The sequence below is a fragment of the Ictalurus punctatus genome, chromosome 28, assembly GCF_001660625.3.
Source record: "Ictalurus punctatus breed USDA103 chromosome 28, Coco_2.0, whole genome shotgun sequence".
In the NCBI taxonomy this organism is placed as follows: domain Eukaryota; kingdom Metazoa; phylum Chordata; class Actinopteri; order Siluriformes; family Ictaluridae; genus Ictalurus; species Ictalurus punctatus.
In genome coordinates, this window is record NC_030443.2 from 6,218,910 (window position 1) to 6,227,287 (window position 8,378).

Here is an 8,378-nt window from a genome sequence, read left to right on the forward strand (position 1 = left end):
GAAACCGGAGTCCCTGGAAGAAACCCCCGCAGCACGGGGAGAACATGCCAACTCCGCACACACATGGTCACGGTGGGAATCGAACCCCTGACCCTGGAGGTGTGAGGCAAACGTGCTAACCACTAAGCCACAAAAGAAAAAGTGATTTCATACCCTGTTTTGGATTGAGTACTGTTTGTTCTTAATAATTGTTTTGGCTTTTCCATGTTTCATTCAGAGCTTGTTCACCCTGAATGTAACTTTGTTAATAGAGTCATACAGAGATTGCAACTATAATCAAAAAGTATAGAAACTCTAATTTTGGATAAAATGTCAAGTTGATGTATTTGCACAGCAGAAGAATTAATTAGGAAAAAAGTATATATCAAAGAATCATTTTGGAATCAAATCGTGACTCACAGGATCAAATCGGATCCTGAAGCACCTAAAGATTCCCACACAAAGTTGTGGTCAGAATTTTACATACACTCATCATGAGCATGTATGTCATGGCAATATTGGGCTTTCAATAATTTCTTTGAACTGTTCTTTATCTGGGGAAGAATGATTATGTAACATATATCTTTAATAAAATATAAAAACAAGAATTTGGTTCACAAGTTTTAATTTATTTGGGGTTTTCTGTAATCAACACAAGGTCAAAATTATACATACAGTGTCATGATTGGAGGGAGAGAAGGATGCAAGTGCAGATAATAAGTTTTAATAAATACCAAAACAAAAACCCAAAAAGACACTATGACCTTGTGGCAAAACACTAAGGCTAAGAATAAGCATAAACAAAAGACCATAAACACAGCAACAGAGGCAACGGCAAAGAAAGACAAACGTAAGACAAGGAGTGCAGTGCACACTGTGGCTATATACACACATAGGTGCTCATTAACATGACGCAAGTGGTCATGTGACTATGATGCAGTAAGGTGCAGTGGATGCTGGGAACTGTAGTCCAGAGTTCCTTCTCTGATATTACATGACAGAAGCCACCCCAAAAGGCGCTACTCCTGGAGCGCCATAAAACACTCCCTCCCCCAGTGGTCCTGGCCCTCTGAGAGCAATGTCTTCACAGCCATGAGGCCCCGAGGCAGGCACTGTCGAACAGATAGCATTGGCAGACATGAGGTTGGGGTAAGCTTGACGGGGTCGCTAGACAGAACCCAGGCATGGGAAGCTGTTTCATCAGCTTCAGCAGGGCAAGAAGGCAGAGCAATGTCCTCAGTGGAACAGGAAGGCAGAACTTGGCTGGCCATGTCAGCAGACTCTGGTGTGAGCTGATCTTGGTTGGCCGTGACATCAACCTTAGACAGGAACTGGGTGTGCTCTCTGAGGTTCAGGTGTGGAGCGGTCACTTCCACACCTCAGAGAGATGACATGATATCCCCGGCATGTCTTGAATGCGGAGTGATGGCTACTACACAGCCAGTGGGAGGAACGAAGCTCAAGGCAGAGCCTGAGGGGGAAGCGATGTTCCCCATGAAGCTAGAGGGGGAAAAGATGCTCTCCGTGAGGCCCGAGGGGGGAACAAAGTTCTCCATGAGGCCAGAGGGAGGAGCGAAGCTCTCCGCGAGGCCAGAGGGAGGAGCTATGCTCTGCAGAAGAATGAGGGCGGAGTGATGTCCGAAGCGGAGCCTGGCATAGTGACATCTGAGGTGGAGCATGGAAGAAATGCGGAACTCTTGACCACACCGGGAGGCGGAGCAATGTCTTCAGCTAAACAGGGAGACTGAGCAGCATCCTCAGCTGAACAGGGGTGCTGAGCGGCATCCTCAGATGAGCAGGAAGGCTGAACAACGTTCTCTGTCGACACAGCAGGCTGGACGATATCCACAGTGGAGGAGGGTGGGTGGGAGTTGGTTCCAGCCTGGTTGGAAGGCTCCCCTTTGGCATACCCCATGACGGAGTACATGGACTTTGGACTTTGGAATTACACACAGTTGTGGTTAGAATTTTACATACACTCATCATGAACGTCATGCCAATATTGGGCTTTCAATAATTTCTTTGAACTGTTTTTTTTCTGGGGTAGAATGATTATATAACATACATCTTTAATAAAAAACAAAAACAAAAATTTGATTCACAAGTTTTCATTTATTTGGGGTTTTCTGTAGTTAACACAAGGTCAAAATTATACATACAGTGTCACGATTGGAGGCAGAAAGGATGCTAGTGCAGATAATAAGTTTTAATAAAGACCAAAACAAAAACACAAAAAGACACTATGACCTTGTGGCAAAACACTAAGGCTAAGAACAAACATAAACAAAAGACCATAAACACAGCAACAAAGGCAACGGCAAAGAAAGACAAACATAAGACAAGGAGTGCAGTGCAAACTGTGGCTATATACACACATAGGTGCTCGTTAACATGATTCAGGTGCACGTGGTTATATGACTGTGATGCAGTGAAGTGCAGTGGATGCTGGGAACTGTAGTCCAGAGTTCCTTGTCTGATATTACATGACATACAGCACACCTAATATTTATTGAATGTCCCTTAGGGAGTTTCACCTTGAGCAGATGCTTTTGGTAGCCATCCACCAGCTTCTTGTAGAATTCTGGTTGGAGAGTTGATGACTGTTCTTGGCAGAATTGGTAAAGTTCAACGACATTTGTTGGCTTCCTGGCCCTGACTCGACTTTTAAGCACAGTCCACAAATTTTTGATAAGGTTGAGATTAGGACGTTGGGAAGGCCATTCCAAAAGCTTAGCCTGCTTTATAAATTCCACAACCAGCTTTGTGTTTGTGTTTGGGGTCATTGTCTGTTGGAACACCCAGTTGTGTCCAAGTTTCAACCATCTGGTTGATGATTTGAGATTATGCTGAATAATTTTAAGGTAGTCCTCCTCATTCATTATTCCATCCATTTTGTGAAATGCACCAGTTCCACTGGCAGCAAAACAGCCCAGAGCATAATGTTACCACCACCATGCTTAACATTTGGTACAGTGTTCTTTACTCCTCCAAACATACCTCTGGTCATTGTGGCCAAACAACTCAATCTTTGTCTCATCTGACCATAAAACTTTTCTCCAGAAGGCTTTTTCTTTGTTCATATGGTCAGCCACAAACTTTACACAGGCTTGAAGGTGTCGATTTTGGAGCAGGGGTTTCTTTCTTGGACGGCAGCCTTTCTCCATAGCTATGTAAAACTCGCTTGATTGTAGACAGTGACACTGATGTTCCAGCAGCTTCCAGTTCAGGACAGGCCACTGACAAGCAATTTTTCATGCTATGGGCCATCGGCCGATAGTTTAAAAACATCTGATGATCAGGGGCGATTATATCCTGTCAATGAAAAGAGGGCGGGAAAACAAATCAATTTTGTGCTTTGTGTAAAGAAGATGTCTCTCGGGTGGAATGATGACAAAACTGTACTGTGTAAACTGTAATCTCTGCACTGCTAAAATTTTACACCGGACGCTGTAGCAGTGAAGCGGGAGTTTCAGCGTCGAATATAATTTTTTTTTTGCTGCATTGCTCGAGCCGCTCGCACTGAATTAAAGCGCCAATACACCATTGAAAGATTTAAATGAAGATGAGTTGACAAAAAAGGTATATATTGCACAAAAAATATATATGTGGAGTAGTGTGTTACATATCCAGTTAATGTTAATATGAGTTAATATCATCAAAAAAAAAGTTGATATTATATATTAGCAGTTTGATGTGATGAAGTAGAAATGCTTTTGTTTGTGGTGAGTGAATGTGAGACTAACAGGAAGTTTTTTTTAAATTTTAGTCAATGTTAATATGAATTAATAACATTCAATGAGTTAAGAAATCTTACTTATATCTTCAGAATTTAGTTAATGTGTTAATGTTAATTTGAGTAATGTGTTTCCTGTTTATGAGACCAGTTACTGTGAAACAACTTGTTGAAATGGAGAGAATAAAGTTTTTATTTGCATTTTTTTTTCAGAATTGTGGAATTAATTATTACTAATTTAAAAGAAGGCATAAAAGGCAGAACTATTGGTATCAGCCAATATCACTCTGAATAAATCGGTTATCGGTAATGGCTGAGAAATTTAGTATCGGTGCATCTCTACTAATAATGTTTCACAAGCTTCCTTTTCATCATTTTCTCTCGATATAATGAGCACTGGGCCGCAAATTCCGTGCAATGTGAGTTATGCCGGGAAGGCTCGCTCTTGGCAGGGCTGTAAGTAAAGGACTGCGGGGGAAGGGCAAGTTTTCTTCGTTTTTGCTATAACTTTGTGGGTGCTGTTTTTGTAATAGCCTTTTTTGTTAAAGGGCATATAGGCATGAGATCAGTGTCATTCGGTAGAGGAGGATAGTGGGGAACTTTCACAGCCTCTCTTTTTTACCCCTACTGGTGGAAAATTAATCACATTTTTGCATTAACCGTCTCTCACCTGAGGCCCTGACAGACAGTGATGGAGAGCGTGGCATGACACAGAAGTCTGTGGGCCATCTCTCACCTGAGGTCCTGACAGACAGTGATGGAGAGCGGGGGTGGCACAGAAGTCTGTGGACCATTTCTCACCTGAGGTCCTGACAGACAGTGATGGAGAGCGCGGGCTGCCACAGAAGTCTGCTGACCGTCTCTCATCTGGGGTCCTGACAGACAGTGATGGAGAGCGTGGCCTGCCACCAATGTCTGCGGACCATCTCTCACCTCAGGTCCTGACAGACAGTAATTGCAAGTGCGGCGAGGCACAGAAGTCTGCAGAGAATCTCTCACCTGGGGTCATCAAATGAAGCCATATAGGAGCACAAGGCCAGGACCCAAGTCTTACACAATTTACACATCCACATGAAAATGGAAAAAGTTAAACCCTTTGCTGGGTAGCAGAAAATTACAGAAATTATGGACACACATAATATATGAAAAATTCGTTAACGAAATCTCTGCTGTACATTGGTGTTTCCGTACCAGCACTCAAAGGTCACTCACAGTCACTAGAAGAGAGGCAAGATTGCCAAAGAAGAGTCACAAGGACTAAGTAATGTATACTACAAGAATCTCAGAAAAACACCAGATCCTGATTTGACAGCTGGAAACATCATAAGAAGTTTAAATAAAAACATACTCAAAGTAATTTCTTGTGAAATTAATAAAAGCTGCAGACTACACGATGATGTGATGCTGGAGCTGATGTTAACTCAGAAAATCATAAAAGACACGGATCTATCATACATACGGATCTATTGTACAGATCTTCAGGTGGATCCATTTGGAGTTTATCTGTACACTGGGACAGGACTTGTCATTCTGGTACAAAATCTCAGAAAGGGACATCCTGCTACCCTGCATTTGGATGCTACTGGTGGGGTTGTGAGTTGAATTCCAAATCAGCCAAACAGAGTGCTGTACTACAGCATCAATCTACCAGGACATGGCCAAGACACGCCTCCTCTACCTGTGTCTGAAATGATAACAAATGACCACACAATTCCAAATGTTTCTTTTTGGTTGCATCGGACCATAATAAAGATACGGAAACTCACTGTCTACAACATATACCAGGTTGAGACCGACTATAGATGGGCACTCATCCACAATGCCCTGTTGTCATTCAGTAAACAAGCTATACATACCTACCTAATGGAAAGCTACAATTTAGTTAAAGGAAATGTCACCATGACAAACCTTAGGTGACTAAGTGTCCTTCACCTTTGTTCTGCACATATAATCAAAGCAGTCCAAGGAGCAATTGGCAAGGGCTTGAAAGAGTTTTCCACTCACTGTGTGGCACAGCTAATAAACACCACAAGTCTGAAGAAGGCTTTAGACATTTTCAAGAGCATGTGCCATATCTTTTACCCAAAAGCAAAGACAGAATGTGTAAATCAGTGTCTTCAAGAACTTCATGACCACATTCGTTGGATAAAAATTCCAGAAGCAGACAGTGGATACTCCATCCCTCCAGAGGCTAACACAATATTGGCTAGGTCACCATTTACCAAAGAGTTTTCAAGTGTACATGTCTACTGAAGATCCTGAGGAGGAAACAGAAACAAACAAAAACAAATATCATTGTTCAGGGATATTGGATGCTCTGATGAAAGACTACTTACCAATTTTTCCACTCTGGTCAGGGATTATGCGTGGTGACAATGACCTACAGAAAACACGTGACACAAACTGTCATGCTGAAAACTGGTTCTGCATTGTCAAAACAAAATTATACAGAAAAAAATACCATCACCCAGCAGCATTCATACAAAAAATGTATGCCTCATTACAAGGTAGACACAGAGAGCATATTCTGCAACATGACCTACCTGACAGAATTTTACAGAAAGGTTTCAATGTGAAAAAAAACACAGTTTGGAGGACTCTGAAGAAAAATGGACCAAGCAGAGAGTGTGTGACTGAAAACAAAAGAAAGCAAAGTACTTCCATACCCCAGTAGTTATGCCTACTCCTAAAGAAAATTTGAGTATTAGGGCCATAAATAAAGTGTTAATACAAAATGATATGATATTGTCACGATTCCCCCTTGAAGCAGTGTGCTTTAAGCGCAAATGCGCGAGCACCTGCTTTTCCGCTGTCGACCGTAGTGACATTGGGACACGTGTGTTTTGTTTATGTTTGTCATGTCTCCTCCCTGTTCCGTCATTGGCTGGGAAGTCACGTGTGTCCGGATTACCCTCAGCTGTTAGCAGTTGCGAGGGTAATCATGTCCGCATATATACCGCGCGCTTCCCAGCACACAACGCGGAAGATTAAGTAGTAAGTAATAAGAAGTCATGGTCATGGTCATGGTCATGGTCATGGTCATGGTCCGCTTCCAGGTCATAGTTTGTTTCTTGTTTTGTTTATCGATCTAGATTCCTGCCTAGCCCCGTGTATACCTGTTTGCCAATCGCCTGACCTCTTGCATGTTTATGAATTACGTTTTGGATCACGTTTTGGATTTGTCTGCCTGCCTGTCTCTTTAAATAAACAACTGTTATCCTGCAATTGCATCCGCCTTATCTCTGCTTCGTATCTCTGCTACGATGTGTGACAGATATGAAGTGGTGGTTGCAGTGATTCAGTCAATTGACAAGGATGTGAAATATACACTGTGCCAAAAAGAGCTCAAAAGCCTGAAACCACACAACTGGTTAATGGGAGAGGTAATGATATTTCTACTCCAGTTAGATAAGTAAGGATTTAAATGACCCACCACTGTAAATGTAACATGGTACTATGAGCCTATATTTGAGAATACATTTTCATATTTGTACTGCTTAAGTTTTATGTAAAAAGACACACAATGCTATTTTGGGGCATGAAAGGACACACAGAGTGTATTTTTATAATAACAAAAATGACAAATGTTAGATGTTTACTGTTGATTTATTCATACTTACATATTACAAAATGTTAAACAGTCATTACTCTGCATGGAGTTTCAATACCACTACTGATTGTCTGATGAGTAAGGATATATTTGACAAGTAGTTATTTATTTACTTACTTGTTTATTGTAATGAATTTTAAGGGCATAAATATAATTTTCTTAAATGATTGCAGACTATTGAATGCTACTTCCAAGCACTGTTGAATTCGAAAGGTTATGGAAGAAATTGTTTTTATTCAACTACTCTGCCAGTGTTGTTGTATTTGGGGAGAGGTCTGCATTGTCAAATCACAGTTTCCAAAAGGTGAGACTTTATAATTGTTATTCAATGAAAAAGAAAAGGTCAGAAGGACAAGTGCAATTGTGTTACATATTAACTCATTTGCAGGCCAACTTTCAAGACTATGGTGCTATCACTGCATTCATTTCTGGTGCGTAAAACCATTGACAAACCATAGTTAATTACTTATGTAAGTGGATAATTGACCAAACAATATGTCTTTAATAGTATCTCAGTAGGAAATTGCAGAAAGTGTTTGTGGTGGATCCCCAAGAGATAGACGAAGAAAAAGATTCTGAACTTGCTGCCATAAGATTCAGGTATTGTATTTATTTATTTTTTCTTAATTATCATACAGTACATTATCATGTAATGTTACAGTAGCTCACAAAAGTGAGTACACCCCTCACATTTTTGTAAATATTTGATTATATCTTTTCATGTGACAACACTGAAGAAATTACACTTTGCTACAATGTAAAGTAGTGAGTGTACAGTTTGTGAAACAGTGTAAATTTGCTGTCCCCTCAAAATAACTCAACACACAGCCATTAATGTCTAAACCGCTTGCAACAAAAGTGAGTACACCCCTAATTGAAAATGTCCAAATTGTGCCCAATTAGCCATTTTCCCTCCCTGGTGTCATGTGACTTCTTAGTGTTACAAGGTCTCAGGAGTGAATGGGGAGCAGGTGTGTTAAATTTGGTGTAATTTCTCTCACACTCCCTCATACTGGTCACTGGAAGTTCAACATGGCACCTCATGGCAAACAACTC

At 41.0% G+C, this 8,378-nt stretch overlaps 1 long non-coding RNA gene across 2 annotated transcripts; it reads right to left on the reverse strand.

Annotated features, from left to right (window-relative positions):
* Positions 1-2,164: 2,164 nt before the first annotated feature.
* LOC124626483 (uncharacterized) lies at positions 2,165-6,530 on the reverse strand. 2 transcript variants are annotated; one of them, XR_006981347.2, is made up of 3 exons: positions 6,256-6,530; positions 4,514-6,092; positions 2,165-3,291 (listed from the first exon to the last, which is right to left on the reverse strand). It is a non-coding gene; the product is annotated as an uncharacterized LOC124626483 (long non-coding RNA). The 2 variants fall into 2 exon arrangements; XR_008393733.1 differs by having other exon boundaries at positions 2,165-6,092.
* Between the last annotated feature and the right edge of the window lie 1,848 nt (positions 6,531-8,378).